The sequence below is a fragment of the Podarcis vaucheri genome, assembly GCF_965113315.1.
Source record: "Podarcis vaucheri genome assembly, chromosome: 7".
Classification (NCBI taxonomy): domain Eukaryota; kingdom Metazoa; phylum Chordata; class Lepidosauria; order Squamata; family Lacertidae; genus Podarcis; species Podarcis vaucheri.
This window is the reverse complement of record NC_138765.1, coordinates 19,905,920-19,932,581: the sequence shown is the minus strand read 5'-3', so window position 1 is coordinate 19,932,581 and position 26,662 is coordinate 19,905,920. Positions and strand designations below refer to the sequence as shown.

Here is a 26,662-nt window from a genome sequence, read left to right as displayed (position 1 = left end):
GTGAAGAGGACTTTCTTCACCGCCTCTGTTGTGTCTGTGGACAGCAGTACAGGGAGATTCCTTCAGGTGGTTTGTAATCTAACAGAGCCACCGTCACCATTAGAGCCTGGGGAGGACCCCAAGATCTCCTGCAGTGATTTTGCAAAGAGCAAAGAACAGCCAAGGATGAGAAATAAGTCACAGTTCTGGACGAATAAATCTGAAGAGTGAAAAATGCTTAATTTCAGGATGCTGACAGCTGTGGTGGTCATGCATTAATATGTATGTTGACATTGCAAATGATCAAATAAAAGCATATTCACTTTTTAAAATTAGAATTAAGATTGGCCATGTGTTCACTGGTGCAGTGTGTCTAGGATTAAAGTCTTATAGCAGGCATGTCCAATGGGTCGTGAAAAAATAAAAATAAAAAAGGCTAAACAACTCTGGGGACTGTCCCCCAGATAAAAGAACAACAACTTTTTTGGCACTGTCCCCTTTAAAAAGCTCAACAACTTTGGGCAAATACAATGGGTAGATCAATGCCAGTTTTTTTTATTATATTGGAAGTAGATCATAGTCTCTTAGAAGTTGGACATGAATGTCTTATAGCAATCAGAAAATCATATGAATACTTTCCAACAGTTTTAGGTGAACAGAAGAAGAGGATATGAACAGACCAGTCGACAAATAGAAAGATACAATGACAGATTCCTGTATTGATTCTATCCCTGTTTCTGACAGAACACAGCCAACTGTAGGTGAATGAAATTTAGTGGACTACATCTCTGTGACCTTAAATCCTTGGTCTTTGACTGATGGGTCAAATCCCTACTGTAGGGATGAGGAATCAGTTGCGCTCCAGGTGGTGTTGGAGTACAACTCCCATCACCCCTGACCATTGACCATTCTGGTGGGGCTGATGGGATTTGGAGTACAACAGCTTCTCTGGCATTGCGTATATTGCAAAGAAAATGAAAATGCAGAAACCAATGAAAAAGATCATATACTTACAGGAGATCTCTTTTTTCGAAGTCCCTTCAGGTGAAAAAGCAAAGCAACATGACCAGTTAATACAATGGCAAGCAGAGTACCACTGTGGTTGGTTTTTTCAGTCCACAAAGATACATAATTCCTGAGTCCCCTACCCACCCATTTAAATTGTGCTTTCTTTGCAGTAAAATGGAAGGAGTGGAAATAACTATAACACTGATTCCTGAAATCTGTTAAATAGTAGGCGGAGATACTAATAACGTAGCATTTTGCAGAGACCAAACTGCTGTGGAATAGAAACAGCACTCATTGTGATGAAGACATGTCAAAATGGAAAGACCGTAGCTGCCTTTGTTCGTCCCTAGTTCATACCAGGGACCTTCTTGATTCAGAACTCAGCCCTCTAGCACCGGTGCCAACTATAGGGGGCCATGGGGGCCTGACCAACCATAAAAATGTTGTGGGTGCTTGGCACCCACATTGCAGGGTCTCCAATGTGACTTCTGGTGCCTCAGGAAGCACCGGAAGTCACTTCAGAGGCCTTGAGGGGCCTCAGGGGTGAAGTCTGAAGCCTCACAAGGCTGTAGAAATTGTTCTGAGGCCTCATGAGTCTGGTGCCTCCAGTGTAATGCAAAAGAAAGAAAGAAAGAAAGAAAGAAAGAAAGAGAAAAATTAATATAAAAAATACTGCAGGAAAGAATGATTTAGCCATTACTACCTGTGGAAAACCATGACCACGAACTTCTGATTCAGAAATTTAAAATGCAAACAGAAAAAAGCACATCTACTGGTGTTTAAATTTATTATCCACCCCTTGCCCTAAGGTCCCAAGCTGGGTTACAACAATTTAAAATTAAGTCAGAATAATTATTAAGTCAGAATAATGCTCAGTCAGAATAATTATTTCAATACACACAGGCAGATTAGCAGGAGAGCTCCCACCCCTGTAATGTAGAGTTCACAATTATCTTTTGCTTTTATATAGCTCTGCTTCACGTGATAAAAAGATTCCAAAAATAAATGGGAACAATGGAAAATGGTTAGGAATACTCACTGGGAAAGGAGGAGAGGTAGGAAGTCCTCTTCCCTGAAATGAAGAAAGACACAATTATATTTTGCTTTTCTATACTTTTACCTCACACAATAAATGGATTCACAGCATGAATGGACACCATGCAAGGTGATTAAGAGCACACACCGGAAAAGGAGAAGGGGCAGGGAGGCCACCACCTCAAAATGTCAAAGTGTACCGGAATTTCTTTTTTGTATATTTTCTTGTCACGTATTAAACTAAAGGGACCCCCCATATCCAGCATAGAGGGGTGAAGTTGCTCATGCAAAATCATTGGCAATACCCACTGGCAAAGTTGTAGGACAGTCTACTCCAATCTGAACTATGGACCTATTGGATTACTTCTCATGAATTTTCTTCATTTTCTATATTTTTTATGAAGGTGAACAGTGAATCTGAACTTTCATCAAGAGGCAATGCATTTTTAGAAATAGTAGTTCTTGAAAAAGAGTGTAACATACAAAGATCATTAGCATGAGGAAATCTGAGGGAATCAAAATCTGAGGGAATCTGAGGGAACCAAGTCAAACAAAGGCTCCTTCTATACAGTAAGTAGATCTAACTGTATGACTTAGCTAGTGGATATTAGCTTGTGGAAGTTCATTTCCCGTGCCGCCTATGAACTTGTCTTATAGTATACATTTTCTGATCACCAAGACAGATAACCCAGTACTGTTTGCAGCAGCTCTCTAAGTTTTGAGGCCCTGCTGCCTAAATTCCTGTCCCAGTCATTGTCCCATCATCCCCAATGAGCAAGGCCAATGGTTGGGATTATGGAAGTCAGAGTCCAACATAAGCAGTTCCAATGAGGAACCTGTTCTACGTCAGATGTTGTTGGACAATTCCCAGTAGCTGCAACCAGCATGGCTCATGGTCAGGGATAATGGGACTGAAATCCCATCAACATCTGGAAGGCAACAAATTCCCCACTAATTGATGTTGCATTTGGAGACACGCAAGCAAGCAAGCAAGCAAGCAAACAAACAAACAAACACCCTGTTACTTTTCAGCAAAACTCATTTAATTCCACCAGAACCAGTGTTTCCATTCAAGATTTGGTGGTTTGTAGATCCCAAGCGGGACATGTCTAGAATTTTCATCAACAAGATGCCAAGCATTCACTTGCATGCCTGCTTTGCATTATATAAACCCTAGTCTAATGTACGGTAAATAATTGGGAGAAAAGCAATGACAAACCTAGACAGCATCTTAAAAAGCAGAGACATCACCTTGCCAACAAAGGTCCGTATAGTTAAAGCTATGATTTTCCCAGTAGTGATGTATGGAAGTGAGAGCTGGACCATAATGAAGGCTGATTGCCGAAGAATTGATGCTTTTGAATTATGGTGCTGGAGGAGACTCTTGAGAGTCCCATGGACTGCAAGAAAATCAAATGCATCCATTCTGAAGGAAATCAGCCCTGAGTGCTCACTGGAAGGGCAGATCCTGAAGCTGAGGCTCCAAAACTTTGGCCACCTCATGAGAAGAGAAGACTGCCTTGGGAAAGATGGAGGGCACAAGGAGAAGGGGACGACAGAGGACGAGATGGTTGGACAGTGTTCTCGAAGCTACAAACATGAGTCCGACCAAACTGCGGGAAGCAGTGGAAGACAGGAGTGCCTGGCGTGCTCTGGTCGATGGGGTCACAAAGAGTCGGACACGACTAAACAACTAAACAACAACAACAGTCTAATGTAAATAAAAAAAACCTCTCTACACAAAAGTAATAGGGTATACTCACTCTGGGAGGTGCCACTACACCAATAATCTAAAACAGAAAGCAAGAAACAATTTTTTCCTCATCATATCAAATTAAATGTTTTCTCCATGAACACTCTCTTCATAGCAGTTGCGGGGGGGGGGGAATTGTCAGGAAAGACTGCATTGTCAGGGGTATCCAATGCACAAGGATTTATACTTGCGCAGTGGAACTTTCCCCCCTCTTCTCCTGCTTTGTTCCCTCCATACCCTTCCCAAATCTGTTCTGTTCAAGCCAGCCAACCCGAACCAATTAGGTAGGGGCGGGGGGAGTTGCATTGTGCAGAATCCAAATGGAACCAGAGACTTAGCATTACTTTGGATACAAGCCATGGTTTTGACACTAAGATCTATGCTATGGGGGTTTTATGTTTGCATTATTCTGGAGGAGGGACTTAAGGAATTCAGAATCTGCATATTCCATTCAGTTATGCAGGAGAATTTCACTTGGTCGACTTTTAAAAGTGAACCAAAATTGATACTCACCTCCTGGACTAATACTCTGATCAGAATATAACTATATTTTGGATTTTCCACTTCTCCAAATTTGGCAATACTATTCTCACCTTCCAAAAAATAATAATCCAAAGTTCATAAAAGCTTAGGATAAAATGGGTAGCATTTCACTAAGTATTGCTCACAGCAGACACGATGAAATGATTGAGCATTATTAACTTGGGCACATTAATCTCAATGAGTCTACTTTGAGTAAAACCTAGTTGAATGCTGCCCAGTGTGTTTGGAAACGTTTGCCCTGGGATAGCACATATCCTGAAATGCACAGCTTGTGACAAAATAAATAATTAAAAGTGATTTTCCATACCAAAAATCCTGGATGGAACAGATATATGAACGAAGACATGGGAAACATGCACAGAAGGAGACAAAGCTGTCTACCCCTCATTCTGATGAGACAGTAACCTGATCCACACTTGTGCAGAATGGAATGTAGTTATCCATTACTTTTGCAGTTAAAAAAGATTCCAACAATGGTTCTCAAAATGTACCAAAATATATTGGACCACACCATTGGTCCTTCTAGCTCCGCATTGTCCACACTGATTGGCTGCAACTCTCCAGGGTTTCAGACAATGGTCTTTCTCAACCTGGCCTGGAGAAACCAAGGGTTTGCACCCAAAGCTCTTTCAAAGTGTATGAGAATAAATAGGCCTTATACTTTGTTCCTCTAGAAACTTCAACGGGACTAGAATATCCTAGACAATCAAGATGGCGGCGAAAGGTAGCAGCCTAGTTAACTTCGTCTGCCCTTAGATTAAGTTTTAAGCAGTTTTAAGTAGTTATTTTAACCCCCCTCTGGGCTTTTATTGTTTTATTGCTTTAGACTAAGTTTCAAGTAGTTCTAAGTAGTTTTCTTTTAACTCCTCTGGGCTTTTATCGCCTTATTGCTTTATCACCTGCTTCGTGCTTCAGCCTTGCTGCCTTGCCTTGCCGCACCCCCCGCTGTGCATTTAGTGCTGTGGAGTTGAGCAATCTTCTGAAACGAGTGAGTGGGGAAGGGAAGAGGTCTGGCCTGACTCCCCTGCCGTGAAGGGACCCCCCCCCCCCGTCACTGGAAAGGAAAAAACTCAAGGTGGGTGATCGGAAACACTGAAGAAGGGGTTGAAGCAAGTCCTTTTCGAGTCCCGTCTGAAGTCCCGTCTGTGTGAGTAAGACCGTCTCCAGCAAATCAGGCTGATAAAGAGGCTCGGCTTGGAAAATAATTACCATCCTTCACCTTATAGCAATTAACCCCCAGCTTCTATCAGCTTTCATCAGCAAAAAGGACACTGGGAGCTGACGGAAGAGCTTTCTAGCCTTCCTCCCTTCCCCCCTCTCCCAGCTCCACCAAAGAAACATATTGAGAATCAGTGCTCGCTGATGAGCTAAGCAGGAGAAAACTGCAGATACACCCCTATTCATCCATTGGCCCTGCTAATTAGGCAGAAGCACTGGGGGACAATTGGCTTTCTAATAGGAAGACAACTACCCAACATGGTCCTTACTAGAAAGATATGCAAGGAGTTGGGTTTGCAACATATTAAAACATCAAATAAAACAATCCAGAATAAAACATTGCCAAAGAAAGCCAGATATAAAGTTCAAGGCCAGATATAAAGTTCAATTAATAGGAAACTGAAATATTAGCTTAAAGATTTCAGAGCATTACAAATGAGGTCAATTAGAGAATGTATATTTAATGCAGCAAAGTTAACAAAAAAAATCTGTTGTTTTAACCTGTTTTTACATTTATGTATTTTTTAAAATAAAATAATTAATATATGCAGCTGTTTTGTGAGTGCGTGTGTAATTGGCTTGTATATGTTTTTATATTGTAAATAACATTGAAATGCCTCATGGAAAGCAATTAATAAATGGGAGAAGGCCTTTGACAACATTTCTTGGAAATTTATGAAGAAAAACTTGGAAGGGATGGGAGTGGGAAGGGGGTTTGAGAATGGAATAGAAGCAATCTATTCAGAACAAAAAGCTAAGTTGATAGTGAACAATGTGGTGACAGAAGAACTTCATATTGAAAAAGGAACACGCCAGGGGTGCCCCCTATCCCCTTTATTGTTTATTTCAGTTCTGGAGGTTTTGCTGAATATGATAAGGGAGGATCGGCAGGTACAAGGAATACGGGTCGGAGCGAAACAATATAAACTGAAAGCATTTGCAGATGACTTGGTTTTAACATTACAGGAGCCAGAATCTAGTACAAAAAGAGTTTTGGAATTGATTCAGAAATTTGGTCGGGTGGCGGGTTTTAAGCTGAACAAACAAAAAACTAAGGTGTTAGGGAAAAACTTGACAGCTACTGAAACAGAGGGGTTTCAGAAGGAAACAGAACTAAACATTGTTAAAAAAGTGAAATATCTGGGGGTTAATCTGTCTTCTAAGAATTTGAATTTATTTAAAGATAATTATGAGAAATGTTGGTCAGAAGTTAAAAAAGATCTAGAAATTTGGTCAAGATTGAAACTATCCTTGTTAGGCCGAATTGCAGCTATAAAAATGAACGTTTTGCCAAAGATGTTGTTTTTGTTTCAAGCCTTGCAGGTTGTGGACAGAGTGGAATGTTTTGGAAAGTGGCAGAAGGATATTTCTAGGTTTGTCTGGCAGGGCAAAAAGCCCCGAATAAAGTTTAAAATACTAACTGACGCAAAGGAGAGAGGGGGGGTTTGCCCTGCCAGACTTAAGGTTATATTATGAAGCTGCGGCCTTCTGCTGGATGAAAGATTGGATTTTATTAGAAAACACTGATGTCCTAGATCTGGAAGGCTTTAACAATTCGTTAGGTTGGCATGCGTATTTGTGGTATGACAAGGGGAAAACACATGGAATGTTTAAAAACCATATTGTCAGAAAAGCAATATATATGGTCTGGAAAAAATATAAAGACTTATTGGAAAGCAAAACTCCGAGGTGGATTTCACCAATAGAGGCCAAAGCTCGGAAAACACCCAATATGAAGGCATACTGGCCGAAATATTGGGAAATAATAGAAAACATTGGAGGTAATTGGAGGTTGCAGAGCTTTGAAAAATTAAAGGATAAGGTGCAAAATTGGCTACACTATGCCCAAATTAATGAGGTTTTTAAGCTAGATAAAAAAACAGGATTCCAGGTGGAAAAATCGAAACTTGAGACAGAGTTGCTAGAACCAAAGACCAAGTTATTATCGAGAATGTACAACTTGCTGCTTAAATGGAACACCCAGGATGAGATAGTTAAATCAGCAATGATAAAATGGGCTCAGGACATTGGTTATAATATCATGTCTGAAGATTGGGAGAGGTTATGGACCACCGGTATGAAATTTACTGCATGTAATGCTCTGAAAGAAAATATTATGAAAATGGTATACAGGTGGTACATGACCCCGGTTAAACTGGCTAAGATATACCATTTGTCCGATAATAAATGTTGGAAATGTAAGGAAGCTGAGGGGACATTTTTTCACCTCTGGTGGACTTGTCCAAGATTGAAGGCCTTCTGGGAAATGATCTATAACGAGTTAAAAAAGGTGTTTAAGTACACCTTTCCCAAGAAACCAGAGGCCTTCCTTCTGGGCATAGTCGGCCAGAAGGTGTTAAAAAAGGACAGAACTTTTTTTATGTATGCCACAACAGCAGCAAGAATTCTTATCGCCAAGCATTGGAAGACCCAAGATTTGCCCACACTGGAGGACTGGCAGACGCAATTGATGAACTACATGGAACTGGCCGAGATGACTGCAAGGATCCGAGACCTGGGAGAAGAGGCAATGGAGGAGGACTGGAAAAAATTTAAAGACTATCTGCAAAAGTATTATAAGTTGTATGAATCATAGGATGCCGTATGATTTGGAATGTTAGCCCCAGCAACGAAATTTAATTATCTATGAAATTGGACAACATCTATGAAAGAATCAAAGTTTAAATGGGTAAAAACGACATTATGTTATATTTTTAGAGTAAATGGAGAATAAGAGATTTAAACTTAAATTGTAATTGAAAACATAAAGAAACACACGAAATAAGGGTATAATTTGCTGATAACTTTACTATTAAGAATGCATTATGCGGGAGATGTGGGGAAGTCCAATGGAAATTTGAAATAAGTTCCTGAAATGGTCGTGATTTTCTGTTCTTTTCTTTTTTTCTTTTTCTACTTTGTTCATTCTTTTGTTCTTTATGTAATTTGGAAAAATGCAATAAAAATTATTATAAAAAAAGAAAGCAATTAATAAATGAAATAAATAAAAAGCACATTTAAGAAGCATGCTATTTTCATTTCAAATGACCTATGGGTCTCAAGGATGGGTCTGTTGGGGGGGCGTTATTTAAAAAGTAGAGAACTTGATCTCCAGTGACCAGGAAAAGGTTAGATCTACAAAGCAAGATCAATCAGTCAACATCCAAATGATTCACAATACTCACATTCACAAGGCCACACCCACTGCCAGTAGCCTAAAGTTAAAAGCAATTTGTTAGCCTATCATCATCATCAACAACATCATAATTATCACCATTATTATTATTTTGAATCTAACTGCTGCAAATCTTGCTTTCTTCACATTGGTATGCAAAGTCTGGCACTGGACACTAAGCCCATACATTTGCAAATCAAACCATGCAGTTCATATAGCCTAAGAACATAGGAATAATCCATACCCTTCAAGTGTCCCAATATCCCCAGGGCATTCCAAGAATTACAGAAGCCATCCTGGCTTGTGATTCGATCCTGGAATTTCCCTGGAATCCCATTTCCCCCCTCCAAGCTCATGGAGCTTACAGCCAGTACTGGCACTTGCCGTGGTTCTGCACTCTTGCACAAGTCAGCTAGCTCCTGTGAAAGCACAGCACCCAAAGACGTGCATCCCAATTTCCATCAGAGGAATGTTGGAGGGTGTGAGAGTCCTGCTTTCCCAAGCCTGGTGCTCTCCAATCCCCATCAGCCCCCCAGCCAGCAAGGCCAATGGTCAGAGAATGATGGCAGCTGCAGTTCAACAGTCTCTACTCATTAGGCCAAAGCTCTCTCCTGCCATTGCTGCCTAGCTGCCAGTAGACAATAGCATCCGTAGTGGCAAAAGGGTGGCACAGGCAGAGTGTTGTTGCTCACCTGGCTTCCTTATGCTGAATGTCGCTTCTGTTTGTTTGTTTTTTAAATAATATTTATTGAACAATTAATAAAGGTACAGAATAAAAAAAGAAAAGAAACATTTAACAGAATAATAAAAAAGAAAAAAGAACAAAGAATACCAACAAACAAAACAGAAAAAAGATTAGGATTTTCATATCCTATACTTCATCACTAATTTCTTGACCTCCTCACACCTCCCTTTTTGTATTCCAGTTCAGATATTTAATTCAGCAAATCCTTACCCTCTATCCTTAACTTTACTCAAGATCTTAACCTATATTAAAAATACATTTTCCCTCATTATCAATCTATATTAACATATTCTTATTAATCTTTTTACCAACACGGCTTATTTTCCATCCAACGTCCATTTAACATTCATAAATTTTACAATATTTCTGTAGATATTCTTTAAACTTTTTCCAATCTTATTCCACCAACTCATCTCCCTGGTCTCGGATTCTGCCAGTCATCTCGGCCATTTCCATGTAGTCAATCACCTTCATCTGCCATTCTTCCAGAGTGGGTAAGTCTTGTGTCTTCCATGCATGTCACTTCTGGTTACAGAGAGGTGGAGGAGGAAGGCAATAGGGAGCTGCACCCACTCAGGGCCGTCTTACCCATAGGCACGAGGGGTGCGGGGCACCCGGGCGCGGGGCTCTCAGGGGTGCCAGGCTGAGAGTCTGGGGCCCGAGAGTTGAGTCTGGGGAAGAGCCCACCCATCGGTCGGAGCGCTATGGCAGGCTTTTCTGCTGCAGGCAGCTCTGTGCTGTGAGTTTGGGGGCAACCAAGCCAGCGAGACTCTGAGGTGGCCGTCTGGCTCTGGCCTCCTGCGCTCCTGGGATTGAGCAACCTGGGGGGGGGGCGCGCAGGGCGGATCTTTGCACCCCGGTGCCGCATATGCATAGGACAGCCCTGCACCCACTGCTGCAGCTGTGCCATGCCAAGCTCCCACAGCCATGTCTCTGCGCAAATGACCCACCCATAAACATTAACTTCATCTTGCTGGGATTGAGCTTCATTTACTAATCCCTCAACCAGTCCATCACTGAGCCCAAGCTTCATCAATAGCACTTCCACTGCTTCATCTGAAGCTAATGAAAAGGAGAATCAGAGCTGGGTGTCACCAGCCTACTGATACTACCTCTCACCAAACCTCTGGATTATCTAGTTCAGTGGTTTCATGTAGATGTTAGTCAACATGAGAGACGGGATGAAAGCCTGTGGTAGCCTAAATACTTCAGGACCAACCAGTAGTTTGCCTGCATGGCTTTCTGGAAACAGACACCCAGGTATGAGCAGAAACACTAGATCATAACACCCCATATCCCAGATAGCTGGTGCAGAAGGTCAAATACTACACATAGCCCCTGAAAGGTCTAGAAGAATTAGCAAGGTCACTGTCCTTCTCCCAGTATGGATCTGTTAAGGTGTCCAAGGCTGTTTTGGTGCAAAACCCAGACAAAACAGTATACAACTGAATCCAGAAAATGGAGGAAGAGCTTTCCACAGAAATATAATATGAAATACTTACCACTGTAGTCTGGAATCTAGCAACCCCACCTGCCTAAAGCAGAAAACAAGAAGTCATTGTCTGAAGACGAATCAGAATCAGTGTTCATGTTCTATCTGCAGAAGGCTTGATTGCACACCGGGTTTCAAATGCAAGAACACAGACAGCAGTGGAATGCATAATTCTGTATTGCACATTTCGTGCTCATCTGATTGAATTATGCAATATGCAGTGCAACCCTCCCTTGTTCACACAGATCAAAGTCATAAGCATGCTGCATTCTTAGAACACTTTTCCTGCCAATGCAAAAATGTGGATGTCTGAAGACTGGGAAAAAAAATCAAGAATATTCACAGCTTTCTAAAATGGCATTGGGGAACTGAAATGGATCTCTCAGTACACAAAACATTTATAATATTCACCACAGGTTGCTGACCATGTAACCCAGGAAACTAAAGAGAGAGCTTTTGAGTTAATCCCACTTGTTCTAATTTAATAGGAGGGCAGAAATCTCTCTAATCTTTATTTCATAATCTTCTCCTCACACTACCTTGCTTTTTGGTATGCATTAATCTAATTCATCCCAGTCATAAGCATTCACATTAGTTCCTCTTTCTTTATGTGCAGATGTAAACTCTAACAAAATGCATGCAATAAATATACAATACACTGAAGTGAGATAGAAAGATAGATACTTGCACCAGCCACTGGCCTTTGCAATTTGAGGTGGAAATAAAAACATGTACAAACAACTAAGCAGATAAAATTACCAAACTCCACTGCAATTTAAAACTCAGGATATTGTTGTGTCCCTTATTTTAAAGGCAGTTTATTTATTTGATTAATATTTTGGAAACAACATTCATATATTGCTTTTTAAAAAATCAGAGTGGTTTTCAACCATTGTGCATAAAAACCATACAATAAAAACCACTAAGAATTTTAAAGTTTTTACTGTCTCTGCCTTGTATTGATCCTCAAAGAGAAAATTCACATAATAGTTTGCAAAATGCCCTGGCGGAGAAATTAATGGTGCAGTGATTCAACAATTTGTGTGAATCCCTGTACAAAGAGCAAAACAACCATATATGAATCTCTGTTTGGGCACTGCTGTCTCCACATGGACATTTTTGATTTTGTACTAGGATTCTCTTATAACAACCCTCAGGTACTGCTGAAGGAAGCACATTCTCTCGTGCACTTGAAGAGAAAGATCATTGTGGCAGAAAGGTGTAGCATGTCTCCTTTCAAAGCAGAAGTCACCTTACCGCAATGCTTTCCTGTGGGCAAAGGAGAAAGAGGAGAAGAACGGTAACCACAATCTGGGGAGTCATCTTGGCTTCTCCTTGGAAGTCTGTAAACTCTCTGGTGTGAGGCCTGGGTACCTTCAGCTGCTCTATTTATGGTATGGCTCTTTCCATGTTGCTCAGTGTAATAGCTCCATTGTCAAGAGGACCAATCTCTTTAGGAATGAGGAAAGCATAACTTATCACAAACCACCATCAAATGGAAAGGTGTTGTAGATCTCAAAGACAGGGACCAACGGGGTGGCAAACAATAATGCATTATTATCCAGCAACCAAGTATTAATCATCAGCTAAGCCAAGTTGCTCAGCTTGACTTTTTCCAGGTATTTGCAATGAGGTAAGTGCATGGTCCATACACACAACATCCCCTCTTCATAGTACAATTGAGTATTCTCTTGCAGAGATGGAAAGGCTTGTGGAGGTAAAACTGCAGACAACTGTGCTGTGTCAGGAAACTAGAAATAAGCAGGCAAGAAGCAGGGTAAGCAGTTGTAAATAGGGCCCCTTGATTAACTATCCTTTAAGAATTTCTGAAGTGCCTAAGGGAAATGAGACCATGGGCAAGAACTGTACAAATCTTCTTTAAGGTTCCTAAGCCTGTTGTGACAGGACAATCCCTTGTCAAGCTAATGTCAAGTAAACAGTGTGAACTTAGCTGACTACCGTAGCTTCTCTGAGTGGTGGGGGTGACCTTTGGAGCCTAATTCATACTGTAGTGCCAAGTAGGAGTAACTAACAGTGGGAGCTGAATCATTTGGTTCATTGGTTTTGGTCACTTGGCAGCTGGGTCATGGATGGGAAGAGGTGGACACCAATGGTGAGATCCCTGAATCTTCCACCAAAGTATCCTGGGGACAGGATGGGACTTTTCTATGGTTGTTTCCCATCTGTAGAATGTTCTCCCCAGGGAGGTTCGGCTGGCAGCTTCATTTAAACTGCTCTTATGAAGGGTCAATACAGTCTAGGAATACGTGCAGAAATCAATCATTTGATATATTGTATAGATATTAAAAGGGATTCACTTGGATTTGGTCTTTGTCATAGCAAGTCCCATGAGTCAAAAGAATTCCCTCCAGAGAGGTCATTGCAACTGGAAATGGCATTTCACCTCCTCAGGAGACTGAAGCACTGGAAATTTTTATTCTTACTGAATAATCACTGCTATAAGCTCTGCAAACCGATTTAGGTGATTTGCTATAAGTTAGCCGAAAGATTTGTGGGGAGTACTATGCACTCCCTAATGGTTTGGAAACTTCAGCTGGTGCAGAATTCAGTGGTCAGGTTGCTCACTGGGGCAAGATGGTTTAAGCTTATTTCACCAATCCTGATCAGACTGCACTGGGCCTCTCCATATGAACCTACCTGAACCCTGAGACCATCCTCTGAGGCCCTTCATCATGTGGCTCCTCCACAAGAGGGTGGGAACATGAGAATGGGCCTTTCCCCCATTTGTGGAATGTTCTCCCCAGGGAGGTTCAGCTGGCACCTTCATTATACCATACCCTCCAACATTAATCCAATGAAACTAGTGACACCCAGTGCTATTTTTTTCCAGAAGAAGTAGTGCCGGAACTCACCACGAACCTTTGTTCTCTTATGATGGCAATGGTGCCCACTTAAGAGGTGCCAAAAATGAATGAAAACAGGGACATCCTAAGGAAAAGCAACGTGGGTGGCGCTGTGGTCTAAACCACTGAGCCTTGGGCTTGCCGATCAGAAGATCGGCAGTTCGAATCTCTGTGATGGGGTGAGCTCCCGTTGCTTGGTCCCTGCTCCTGTCAACCTAGCAATTCGAAAGCACGTCAAAGTGCAAGTAGATAAATAGGTACTGCTCCAGCAGGAAGGTAAACGACATTTCCGTGCACTGCTCTGGTTCGCCAGAAGCGGCTTAGTCATGCTGGCCACATGACCCAGAAGCTGTCTGTGGACTAACGCCAACTCCCTCGGCCACTAAAGCGAGATGAGCACCAAAACCCCAGAGTCGTCCGCGACTGGACCTAATGGTCAGGGGTCCCATTACCTTTACCTTTTAAAGAAAAGTGAGACATTCTCAGATCAAATCAGAAACTGGGATGGGTTCTGTGATTCCAGGACTGTCCCTGGCAAATTGGGACACTTGCGGGGTATGTTATACACTTTTAGGCACCAGGTAAAAAACTTCCTTTTAATCATGCCTGTGGCTGATTGACATCCGGTGCCCTTTTAAAAGTTTTGTGCAAGTGGAGATTATTGGGTAATCTTTGTTCCTATATTTATTATGTATTTTGTGTTTTTAATATTGTGATTTTATGTTATGGACTGCCCTGAGATCTAAGGGTATAGAGCGGGTGTAATAATATAGGACGGGAATAATAATAATAATAATAATAATAATAATAACAACAACAACAACAACAACAACAACACGGGTAATTTACATGTGGTTTGCAAGTAAGATTTGTGTGCAGAATAATGGAAATGTAATAATATCATATAAAAATGTTTCTCCTGATTTAGGTAAGCCACAGTTTGATTCTCTTCAGGATAGAATAGTCATGGCACACAGGAAACTACTTTATACTGAGTCACTCCACTGGCCCTATTTAGCTCACAATTGTTGACATTGACTGGTAGCTTCTCTCCAGAATTTCAGACAGGGGTCTCGCACAGCTTTACCTGGAAATGCAAGGGGTTGACGCTGGGTTCTTCTGTATGCAAGAAAGTTGCATGGGGCATGCTGCCTTGCAACTCAGCCCGCTGCAGGTGAGACATGCAGAATTCAGAACTGGATGTAAACCAAAACATTTCTGGTATATTTGTATCCAGGTATTTATTTATTTATTTATTTTTAAGTTGCAGGGTTTTAGCAGAGAGGTATGGGGTATGCACTGATTGGAAGTGAGTAGCATGTTCCAAACATTTGCAGGATCAGACAGCTCTGAAAGTGGGATTGACAATGGCCACTTCAATAGCATCTCAGCCACAAATCATCATGAATGCATAACATAAAGGATGGAGCCTGTATGCCACAAATATTCCAGTTCATTCTTGTTCCACTTTTGCTGCCCTATAGTCCCTGGGGTCTGCAATAATGTGGTAGCACTGGGAGCAAACTATATCACCACGAATGCACCAAGAACCATAGGTGTGCTGCTTTCATTAGAGTGTGTACCCAGGGTAGAAGTCAAAAGGGGATGGAAACTAGCAAAACAACCATGACAAAAGTAGCCTAGAAGCCAAGAGAGATTTTTTCTTGCAGGGAATAAGACCCGTGCCAATGCAATCAGAGGCAGAGCATTCTCTTCCTTGCTTGTGTGCCACAAAAACAGCCTCTCACTCCTACAGATCTCTCTCCACCAAAGGTGGTGAGCAGAGGCTGAAGGAGACAAGCAGGAGAACAGGCTGGTATGGATCTGCAGCTTCTGCTTACAGGTGAGTCCCTCCTTCATGTTGCTGCTGCTGGTCTGATCCAATGGGACACTTAGTTGACAAACCAAGGACAGTCACAGAGTTTTAGTGATATTGGGTTTGCTTTTTAAATAGACCACAGATTCAGTGTGCCACTAGAGAGCAGCCACCCCTGCTGACAACGTGCTGCCCTCTAGTGGCACACTGAATCTGCCACCTGAGGCAGCCACCTATCCAATAGGAGGGCTGGCCTTTCGTTGTTGTTCTATGTGTCACATTACATTCTTTCTCCCCCTCATTTCTCACGATTCTCGGTTTCAGATTTGACGCTAGCAACTTCATTAATGTCTAAAGGCCTCAAGACACAGAAGGGACCATCACTCTTGGCTCTGTTTCCAGTCCTCAGTGTATAAGTGTCATTGCCCTTGTAGCCAAGCACCACCCAGGTATCAGAGGGAGGTATTGGGGAGCTTGGAGGGGGCATTCTTGGGGAGATCTAGAAACATCAACTAAAATGACTTGAATGCTCAATAGCCATTCTGTCCTTTAAATCAGGGGTGGGATAAAGGCTGAAGAAGGGGGATGGAATGACTGGAATCCTGAACACCACCACTTCAAACTGAGATCCTGCTTGTATCATATATGCCTTCTGTGGGCATCTGTCCATGTTACATGTTGCATGTTATCCAAAAGAAGAAAGGAAATACTCAGGGCCCAACAAAAACTGAATGGCGCACCTGTGATCAGGTATCCTATTTAGCAGCCGATGGTTAGGTTGGATCGAATGTTCCTTCTGTCATTTTGTCTCAGTGAGCAACAGGCATCCTTTAATTATCCAAATTTTTCACTGCTCTGAAAAAATTATCCTAACCCTTATCACCATCGTGGTGCAAATCAATGATACAACAATCACTTCAGGCAGCATCATTATTCAATCCAGTGTTGCAGTATTAAACGGTGGGATGAAGTCATTGTGTGCTCCGATTCCTGAACAGGTGGAGTCCTGTGATCTTTCTACCTCATAACAGCCCTCTATTTCAAAGGCGAGAAAATCAGTTACAGAATTTATCTAAATTGCACTAGAATGATTAGTGATTTCTGGCTTCACTTGATTGGCTTTGGAGTGGAAGGTGCAGGAGCAAGAAGTCTTCATCAATCTGGCCCAGAAACGAAGGTAGTTCCAGTCCATGATACAACTGGAAAGAAGAAAGTAATGTCATGTATTGGTTGGATGCAGAAGAATAGTGGTAAGAACCTGCTGGGGAACCCTTGAAGGAAGAGGGCTCAGAGCCCAGAGTGTGGTGGTGGGACAATGATGTGTGGTCAGAGGGAGAAGAATAGGAAAAGGCAGTTTCTGAAGCTGAAGGAATAACAGGGCTCAGTGAGTTGGGAGAGCATTTGGAAAGAGCAGTTCAAAATCAGAGACAGAAGCCGAAGAAAGGTGGGAGGAGACAGGTCAAAAGGCAGAGATGATTAAGACGGGTGAAGAGGCATGGGGGTCTCACATTCTTGCTGTGATTCCTCCCCATTCATCTCCCAGAACCAGTAGAGACATGAAGTGGGAGGAGCAAAGACAGGCATGCAGGCACAGTCTCAGATTGCCTGGGGGGAAACCCTGGAGAGGAGGGAACTTAGGCAGCTGTGGGGGGCAGGGGCCTTCAGTATCAGCAACTGCTTCATGGGGGGGGGCAAGATGTACTGGAGATGAGTTGCTGTGATCATTAGGAATGACAATCCTCCAGGTCTGTGCCTATTGGGTTTTTGCTAATCAAAAGTCAACTCCAGTATGCACAGTGTGGTTTACTGCTATCCCGCTTCTGACAGTAAATAATATAAATCAACCCAAACATTCCCCAAGACCTTACTCCACAGGGCATGGAACCTGCCAATGTTCTTAAACCCCAATCTCCATCAGCTTTGCCAGCAAGGCTAATGGTCAAGAAAGATGAGAGCTACCATCCAACAATATCTTGGTGGCAACAGGTTTCCCAATCCTGCACCAGGTGGCATTGAGCTGAAGGTAAGCACATTTAGGTCTCATTGAATACAAGGCACATGCTTAATTCTCCCATCAAACTAGACGAAAATGGTTGAATTTTGCCTGGGGTCCACTTCCATAACTATGACTACAGTCATCTTAATTTTATGAGTTTCTAAAGTATCAACTATCTCAAGTGTACGGTTTCAGCTGCTATGCCATTTCATGAGATATCAAAAGTCACTTTTATAGTAAATAAAACATGGCTTTACCCTTGCATATTCAAACATACCTGGGAGCATGTTCTCTTGAGCTTCTTGGGACTTCCTCCCAAGTAAACCTATGAACCTATGCAGGATTGCCAACTTCCTCTAACACAGGGATTGGGGACCTGTGGCCCTGCAAAGGTTGCTTCACACCAACTCCTATCAACCTCAACCAATGTGGACAGGGATCAAGAAGGATCCCATCCCTGCCTTAATAGAGTAGGCACATATTCAGAGGGAAATTAGGGCTGTTCCTCGTCTGTCTGCTGCTCTGTGCAATTGCATCTTTTCTCAGGGTTCCAGCCCCTGACTGGTATCACAGGAAGAGCAGCTTTAACTCTCCAGCTTATCATCAGAGTGGAGTAAGTTTTCTAGTCAGCAGATATGATAGCTTCTCTACAAACAAGAATGTATTTCACACAGGGGAGGCACCCAGAAAAGGTAATCCTGTCCCCTGAAGTAATTCGGCCCCCCCATGACTCTACTGCATGATTTTGCTAATGGCGCAGATTAACCATATGTAGATTATGTACACAGAAATACTTACAGATCTTTACTAAGGTAGACTGTTGTTTATAAAAGAAGCAAAAGACACAAGTTATTTGTCTGCTTTCTTAGTGCACTAGTGAAGTCAGCTCACTAAATGAATGCCAAACAGGTATTTAATTGAAAGGAAAGAGAGGCTACCAGAAGAATGCATTATGGGATGTGGAACAGTCTGCTAAAGGCTGGAATAATATCTCTTACAGCTCCTATTGTTATAATCAGCACCCTAGGAATTTAAAGAGGCATGATCCAACTTCAGCCTTGCAATCTAATCAAACACAAAACACAGGGGAAATGACTCAGGAGAGGAGAAGAACATTCCAAGAAGGAAATTTTTAAAATGGGTCAAGATTGGCAGATGGGAAGGACATTCCGCACCCTGTTGTTACGTATACTTTAATTACCTAACTAATACAGTCGTTTTTAAAGAATCAAAGAATAGCATGACTTAATGTTTGCTTTTTTGTAGGTGCTTTGTGACACACTGGGCTCAAGTTGAGGCACACTTTCACCCAGATCATAAGGACTACAAATCCTCCACTGATGGGCCAGGTTTTTCTACAGGCAAGGGAATATTTCACATGGGGAAATATTTCTTTACAAAATCCATCATCTTGCCTCCATGTAGGTAGGAGCTTGCCATTAGTACTAGCAACTGATGTATCGGGTTTTTTAGATTCAATGCCAGATTTTCATCCATTCTGTCACAAGACAATTCTGGCCCATTTTTGTAGAATTAAAGAAACACACACACACATACATGCACCACTCACATTTAAACTGTACACATTTGTGTGCATGTTATATGTAATATTTGCTTTACACTGAGATTCCCCCTTAAATATTTTTGTATACATTTCCCCATAAAATATCCATTTTTGTTGCATGCTTTTTGAACCAAAACTATACCACAACAAAAGTACATAATCCGAGGGGCATCTGTGCTGTCATCCACATATAAATCTAGGATTGGCAAATCAGATCAGTTTGCTTTAAAATGCAAGCAGAACACATTTCTTCTCCATCCCTACTTCTACCACATGACTTTGCTGAAGGAACAGATCAGGCTTAAGTTGAGAATCCTCATACTTACAGATCTTCTCTTCCGTTTAACCTTAGTGAAATAAGAAAAGGCATAAGTTATGTCTGTATATGTTGTCTTTTTCATAGGGGCTTCTAGACTATTGCAGGTTTGCAGCTGTGATCCAATTGCATGCCATCAAATTCAAGATGTGCGAAAAGGGGAACTTGGGCTCTTCTGCAACAAATACACTTCCAATCAACATACACTTAACAGAACTACAATTCCCACAGTTCCCTGGGAAGAGGGATTGACTGTTAAACCACTCTGCCAATTGCAGCTCTGTGATGGGAATATGGGTCTCCTTGCAACTCTCAGCGCCTTAAAAAAAACAAACCTACAGCTCCCAGAAGCCTTGACTGTTTAAATTGGTACAATACACTGTCTAGAAGTATTACAACACTTTAAAGCAGGCATGTCCAAGTCAGTTCTGAGGGTGTAATTTGGCCCTGTGGCAGCATATGTCCTGAGGTAAAATCCTAAAAAAAAGCTCAGCAACTTCAATCCGAAAACAAGCTCAACAGCTTTGGGGTTAAATCCTTTAAAAAGCTCAACAACTTTGGGCAGCCCTAACGCATGTTCAGTTCATCAAATCTGGCCCTCTTTGAAAAAAGTTTGGGCACCCCTGCTTTAAACATTGTAGCTTTTCCCAAAGAAACCTTGTAGTATGTTAAGGGTGCTGAGAGTTGTTAAGAGACCCCCATTTCCCTCACAGAGCTACAATTCCAAGAGTGCTGTAACAATCAACCTCTCTTCCCAGGGAACTTTGGAAACTATTGCTCTCATGACTGTTCAAACTGGTATGATAGTGCTTTAAATATATTGTTGCTGAAGTTGCTTAAACCCCAGCTCTCCACAAACAAAAGAGAATTACTGCTCAACCAACAGACGAGAACTTTGTAACATTCTGCAAGCAAATCGGGGGGGGGGGGATGTTCAATGAATAGGTCACCTGGAAACAACTGTAGCTTCAGACGTAGCGGCATACATACTAGTGAGTAGAAAGAAAGTATCCCTTGAAGGACAAGAGAAGCCACTTAGCTATCAGGTACATGTGAAAATTTATGGGATGCGGGTGGCGCTGTGGGTTAAACCTCAGCGCCTAGGAATTGCCGATCGCATGGTCGGCGGTTCAAATCCCCGCGGCAGGGTGCGCTCCCACTGCTCAGTCCCAGCGCCTGCCAACCTAGCAGTTCGAAAGCACCCCCGGGTGCAAGTAGATAAATAGGGACCGCTTACTAGTGGGAAGGTAAACGGCGTTTCCGTGTGCTGCTCTGGTGCCGGTTCGCCGGAGCAGCTTCGTCATGCTGGCCACATGACCTGGAAGTGTCTGCGGACAGCGCTGGCTCCCGGCCTTTAGAGTGAGATGAGCACACAACCTTAGAGTCTGTCAAGACTGGCCTGTTCGGGCAGGGGTACCTTTACCTTTACCTTACATGTGAAAATATTAGGGGATTTGCTACACTTCCCACTAAATTATATAGAGATGAATGAATGTAGGAAGTTACTTGCTGTAGCCATTTCAGTGAAAGATAAATATCCCACATGATGAATATCAAGTGAATTGCTTGAGACACTGCTCCACTTGCACAAACAAGTTTTGCTGCTATACAGACCATGCCACCAGCTAGGGAACTTTGGTTTCAGTTTACCCATCTGGTTTTCTGCACTTCCAAAAAGCCAGCCAATATCAACAAACTTAGATGGTTTGAATGCTCAGATACATTACCATCTGTGCTGTCACTTAAATAGAAATACTTACCTGAGCTCCACCGATTCCAGCAGTCAGCTAAAAATGCAGAAGCAAATTGTTACTTCCTTTGCTTAAAAAAGAAAATAGTAAAGAAAAATTTTTTTTCAGAAAGTTTGGCAAAGGTTGTTTTTATTCTGGATCACCAGTGGTCAGCACGCTTCATTCAATCAGTCCGCTGCCTGTCTGTATTAAATATGCATATTGATTTCAAAGTCTGACGGGGTGCAGGTGGGGATGGGGAGCCTTTCAAACAAGGCTTGAGTATTTGGGGACTCCTCATCTAAAAGATTCTCAATCTATCTTGCCAATGCAAAAAATAATTAGCAAAATATAAACAAACCATTGGCACAGTAGAAAGGACGTGAAATGTCAAAGTGCACAAAGTGTTTGCTTGCTAGCTAGCTTGCTTGTTTGTTTTTTTCTTTCACATAGCAACAAATGGAACCTCAATATAAAACGGGAAAATTGCCTATTATTATCAAGACAAACACAGCAATTTTACAGTAAGATCCACTGTCATGAGCAAGCTTAGGATCTAGCTCAGGCAGTGTTGTACCAACATCTTCAGCTCATTCAGAGATCTACTACTATATCTCTTTCATCTTGGGATAGCCAGGACCCCATATCCTCCAACATGTTGAAGCCAAAATCTAGGACACAATCTTTCTGGATGCCATCTTCCTGGTTTTTTTATCACAAGAGTACAAAGGTCAGTTTGTTTGTCATGAACTTGTGTGATCTTGCGCCTTGGTTCCTCTCCAAACAGAAAAGTTATTTGGGGGGGCACAGTGCCCATAAATGTGAATTTGGGGGTGTAGTGTGATATTCTCGCCCCCAAGCACTTTTTAAAAGGGGATATCGCGCTGCAAAATCGTTAAATATGACATCAACCAAAATGGCCACAGTTCTCTTGCATTAAATAACGGGGTGCCTCAGCTTATCCAGGGCACTTGCGAGTATTGCATCTTGCTTGCTGAATGTATAGCAGGGCAGAACGTGCTCCTGATCTAAAAGATCTTAATCTATATTGCCATTGCAAAATATGTAGAAAACATAAACAAAACCATGTGAATACTCACTGTCGAAATAGCAGCATCCTGAAATGTCAAAGTGCACAGTTATTTCATGTTTGGTTGTTAGGTTATTTACTTCACATTGTAACAAATGGAACCTCAGTATAAAATGAGAAAATCGCCCATTATTATCCAGACAAACACAGCAATTTTACAGTAAGATCCCCTGAGAAGAGCAAGCTTAGGATCCGCTGAGGCAAAAAGGTAATGGTTGAGCAGTGATGTGCTAATGTAACTCCCCATCCTCAGCGCTGTCCAAACTTTGCTACTACAGTCAAACCTCAGCTCCCGAATGCCTCCATTATGGAATGTTTTGGCTCCCAAATGCTGAAAACCCAGAAGTAAATGCTCCAGTTTTCAAATGTTTTTCGGAAGCCAAACATCCGATGCGGCTTCCGCTTGAGTGCAGGAAGCTCCTGCAACCAATTGGAAGCCGCACCTTGGTTGTCGAACATTTCGGAACCTGAACAGGCCTCCAGAATGGATTACATTTGACAACCACGGTTTGACTGTATATCTCTTTCATCTATGGACAGCCATCGCTCCATATCCTCCAACACCTTGAAGCCAAAATCAGGACACATTATTTCTGGATTCCATCTTCCTGGGTTGTTGTTTTTTATAGCAAGGGCACAGTGCCAATAAATGTGAATTTCAGGGTGCCTTGTGATACTGTGGCTCCCCAAAAGCACTTTTTAAGGGTGAAATTGCATGAGATTACAGCAACCAAAATGGCTGCAGTTCTCTTACAATAAAAAGAAAGGAATGCTCCAATTTTTCCAGGACACTTGCAGAGTATGAGAAATTGCTGAAAACGTAGCAGGGCAGAAGATGCTCCTTAACTAAGTGATTAATGCAAAATATTTAGCAAAATATAAATAAAAACCATGTAAATACTCACAGTCAAAGTAGCCGGGTCCTGAAATGTCAAAGTGCACAGTTATTTCATGGGATTTTTTAAAAACTTCAAAAAGTAACACTATAGTTTCCACTATAAAAGGGGAAATTTGCCCATTGTTAGTGAGACGAACAAAGCACTTTTATTGTAAGGTCCACTGGGATGAGAAGGGGGGGGGGGGTTGAGGGGATCTCCACTGAACCAGAAAGTTCATGGCTCTGCCAATCTACCTGTAACTCTTGATCGTGAGCTCAGCTGGAGATATGCTAAAATATCCCTCTCATCGCAGGACATCCAGGACCCCATACCCTCTAACACTCTGAAACCAAAATCTGGGACACCATTTTTCTAGAGGCCAGCTTCCTATTTTTTATCACTAGAGCAGTCAGCCATTTTTGGTTGCTGTGAACTTGCATAATTTTGCACCATGGTTTTCCCCACCAAAAAGCGCTTTCTCAGACATGGTGCCCAAAAATGTGAATTTTAGGGTGCCACACAAGATACAAAACTGATTTTGGGGGAAATCGTGACATGTATTAATGCAAGACAACAGCAACCAAAATGGCCGCAGTTCTCTGCCAATAAAAAATGTGATGTCCTGGTTTTTCTGAGACGGCGGTGGGGTATGGTACCCTGCTGGCTAGATACATAGCAGGGCATGTATTGTGCTAGTACAAAATAATTAGTTACATTCCTTGGGAAATATGTAATCGCAATCATGTGAATACTCACTTGTATAACAGCAGGTCCAGCTTCAGCCTGAAATGTCAACATGCACAGTTATTTACTGGCTTATTATTTCACATAGTATAAAACAGATTCTCAATATAAAAGAGGGAGATTTCCTTTTATTCTTAGCAGACCACCAGAGCAATCTTACAGGTAGATCCACTGGGATGAGCAAGGTTGGGATCCAGCAGCTCTCTAGGTGAACTAGAATGTTCTTGACTGAGCAGTGATGTGCCAACATAACTCCCCATCTTCATCTCAGCTGGGGATATCCTACCATATCTCCTTCATCCCAGGGCAACCAGGACCCCATACCATCCAACACCTTGAAGCTCAAATCCAGGATGGCCCCTTTCTGGATGCCATCTTCCTGTTTTTTTAATTGCAAGAGCCTGATGGCCATTTTGACTGCCATGATTTCACACGGTTTCATATATTGACCCCCCTCCCATTGTGAATTTTGCGGCACTCTGTCAGGCGTGAGGAATTCTCTCCCTCCCCCAATGGCACCAAGAAGCAGGGAGGAAACAGGAAAGTTCTTAGTTATGATTTATTTCAGTATGACAGTGAAAGACAAAGAATCCAGTCATTCCTCAATGATGGCGTTGCTTGCACTGAGCTCCTCCTCCTTCCCTTTTAGCAACAAAACCTGCCTCTATGGCATCTGTCCATGGTCAACTGCCTGTGTAGCCTTTGTTCTTGCACATGTAATGCCACGTTTTAGGAATGCCACGTGTCAGCTAGCTGCTCTGCCTCCCTTCTCCCTTCTCCTAACATCTCATAACTCTGCTGTTCGCCAGTCTCTGAGCTGTTATCTTCCTCAAAGCTCAAGACTGCCTTCCTTTTCTCTGAGAGCTACAAGAGAAATGGGGAGGGTCGATCTTCACCATTCCTCCTCCTCTTCAGTCCAGTCCCTGACACACTGCATGAGATTGCAGCCCTGCTAAAAACACTTTTTGGGGGGGGGGGTAATCACACCACAAAATCATGCAAAATCATAGCAACCAAAATGGCCTCAGTTCTCTTGGGATAGAAAATGGGATGTCCCTGTTTCTCTGGGTCACTTGTGGGACATGGGACCCTGCTGGATGAATACATAAGAAGGCCAAAGGTGTTCCTGATCTGAGAGAGTTAGTCTATATTTCCAATGCAAAATAATAAGAAAAATATAAACAAAACTATGTGAATACTCACTGCTGCAGCAATAGTATCCTGAAATGTCAAAGTGCACAGTTATTTCATGCTTTTTTAAACAACAACAACTTCACATAGTAACAGTCTGCACACAAGGAGAAGCTCTCCAAATAGATGCCTCTGAAAAACGAAATTCACTGCTGTAATTGAATTTTTGTTATGGTGAGAATAATATTGTCAGCTTGGGTGAAAGACAAACTGCAATGGAATGCAAACAGTGCAAAAGGACAGAAATCAAGTTCACGCTTAACCAGGCCTGCTCAGAAGTAAGCCCTATTTAGTTCAATGGGGTTTTCTCTCATACAGATTTCAGAAAACAGTCTTACTAGTGTTGTGCTGAATTTTTCTCTGAATTTTATTTTACCATTCTCAATCAGTAAGGCAGAAGTACTGCCCCTCAATGAGGCCAAACTTAGATTCACAAAATGTTTAGGGGTATGCATAGCCCTGCATCCCCCCAGAAAAAGCACTGCTCTGAATATTAGTATAGAGGCAAATGAAACCATGAATCATTCCCTCCAGCTGCTTCCTTCTTGCAGTTGCCTGCCCTTTAACAGGTTTCTGCAGCACCACCTCAGTTTCCTACGCATCACTGAAGCTATTGTCCCCAGTACCAGGTGTTCCTATGTAATATGTAATATTGACAATGCAAAATTATCAGCAATACTCACTAATTTGGCAGGAATAACCTAGAAAGTAGAATATTGCAGTTAATTATTGCTCTTATTTTACATCACATAACTACACCACCATGGGCACAACCATTGGTATTTACTGTAATTTGCTGTATCATGAAGGTTCTCAGCACATTTCAGTGTAAAAAAAAATTAAAAAAATCTTACTCCAGGAAGTGACAGTATAAAATTTCACACAGGGGAGGCAACAGAGGGAGCAGAGGAAGGTAGAAGGTATGATAAAAGGAGTGCTGATATGAGGCGAATAGGTTCATTCTGTTCAGCTGCATGTTTTTAGACTTGTGTTAATGGGGAATTTGGACCACGGGGCTGTGTCAAAGACTCCACAGACAATGGGCATTTTGAGGAGCAATTTGAACCAATAGGAGAGGAAGGCAACAACAGGGAGACAATCCATCCATCAGGGAAGCAAATTGGGAAAGGGTAGAGTCAATGAACTGGGCAAGAGTCAGGCCTGGGCTGTGAGCATCAAACTGAAGTGAGCTATGAACTGGAAACTAGAATCCATGGGACAAGTCACTACTCAAGACCACAAAGTAAGTCAGGAGCAGGGATGGAGGAGAATTTCACTATTGTTTGCATTTTCATGAGAAAGTTCCTAATCTGTACCTCTTGAACCAATTCAAAAGCCTTCATAGAATTCACACTCAAATGCTGATGGATTTTCATGAGGTTCCCATCGACCACCCCAGATTGCAGCAGAAGTAAGTAGAAGTGAATTTAAAGTTGTTAAATGGAAAACAGAGGGAAACCCACATTTGCACATTCATCCATTTCTAGGGAGGACCATAGGACCACAATAGGAGAAATAATACAGA

At 42.1% G+C, this 26,662-nt stretch overlaps 1 protein-coding gene and 1 long non-coding RNA gene across 2 annotated transcripts in view; both read right to left on the bottom strand.

Moving 5' to 3' along the window:
* LOC309537649 (uncharacterized protein) overlaps positions 1–26,662 on the bottom strand; it is a gene marked incomplete at both ends in the record, with an annotated part of 243,324 nt that overhangs the window by 166,343 nt on the left and 50,319 nt on the right. The gene's annotated exons all lie outside the window — the stretch shown is intronic.
* LOC309537911 lies at positions 2,026–11,082 on the bottom strand. Its single transcript, XR_014222061.1, has 4 exons — positions 10,959–11,082; positions 8,722–8,751; positions 3,786–3,812; positions 2,026–2,059 (listed from the first exon to the last, which is right to left on the bottom strand). It is a non-coding gene; the product is annotated as an uncharacterized lncRNA (long non-coding RNA).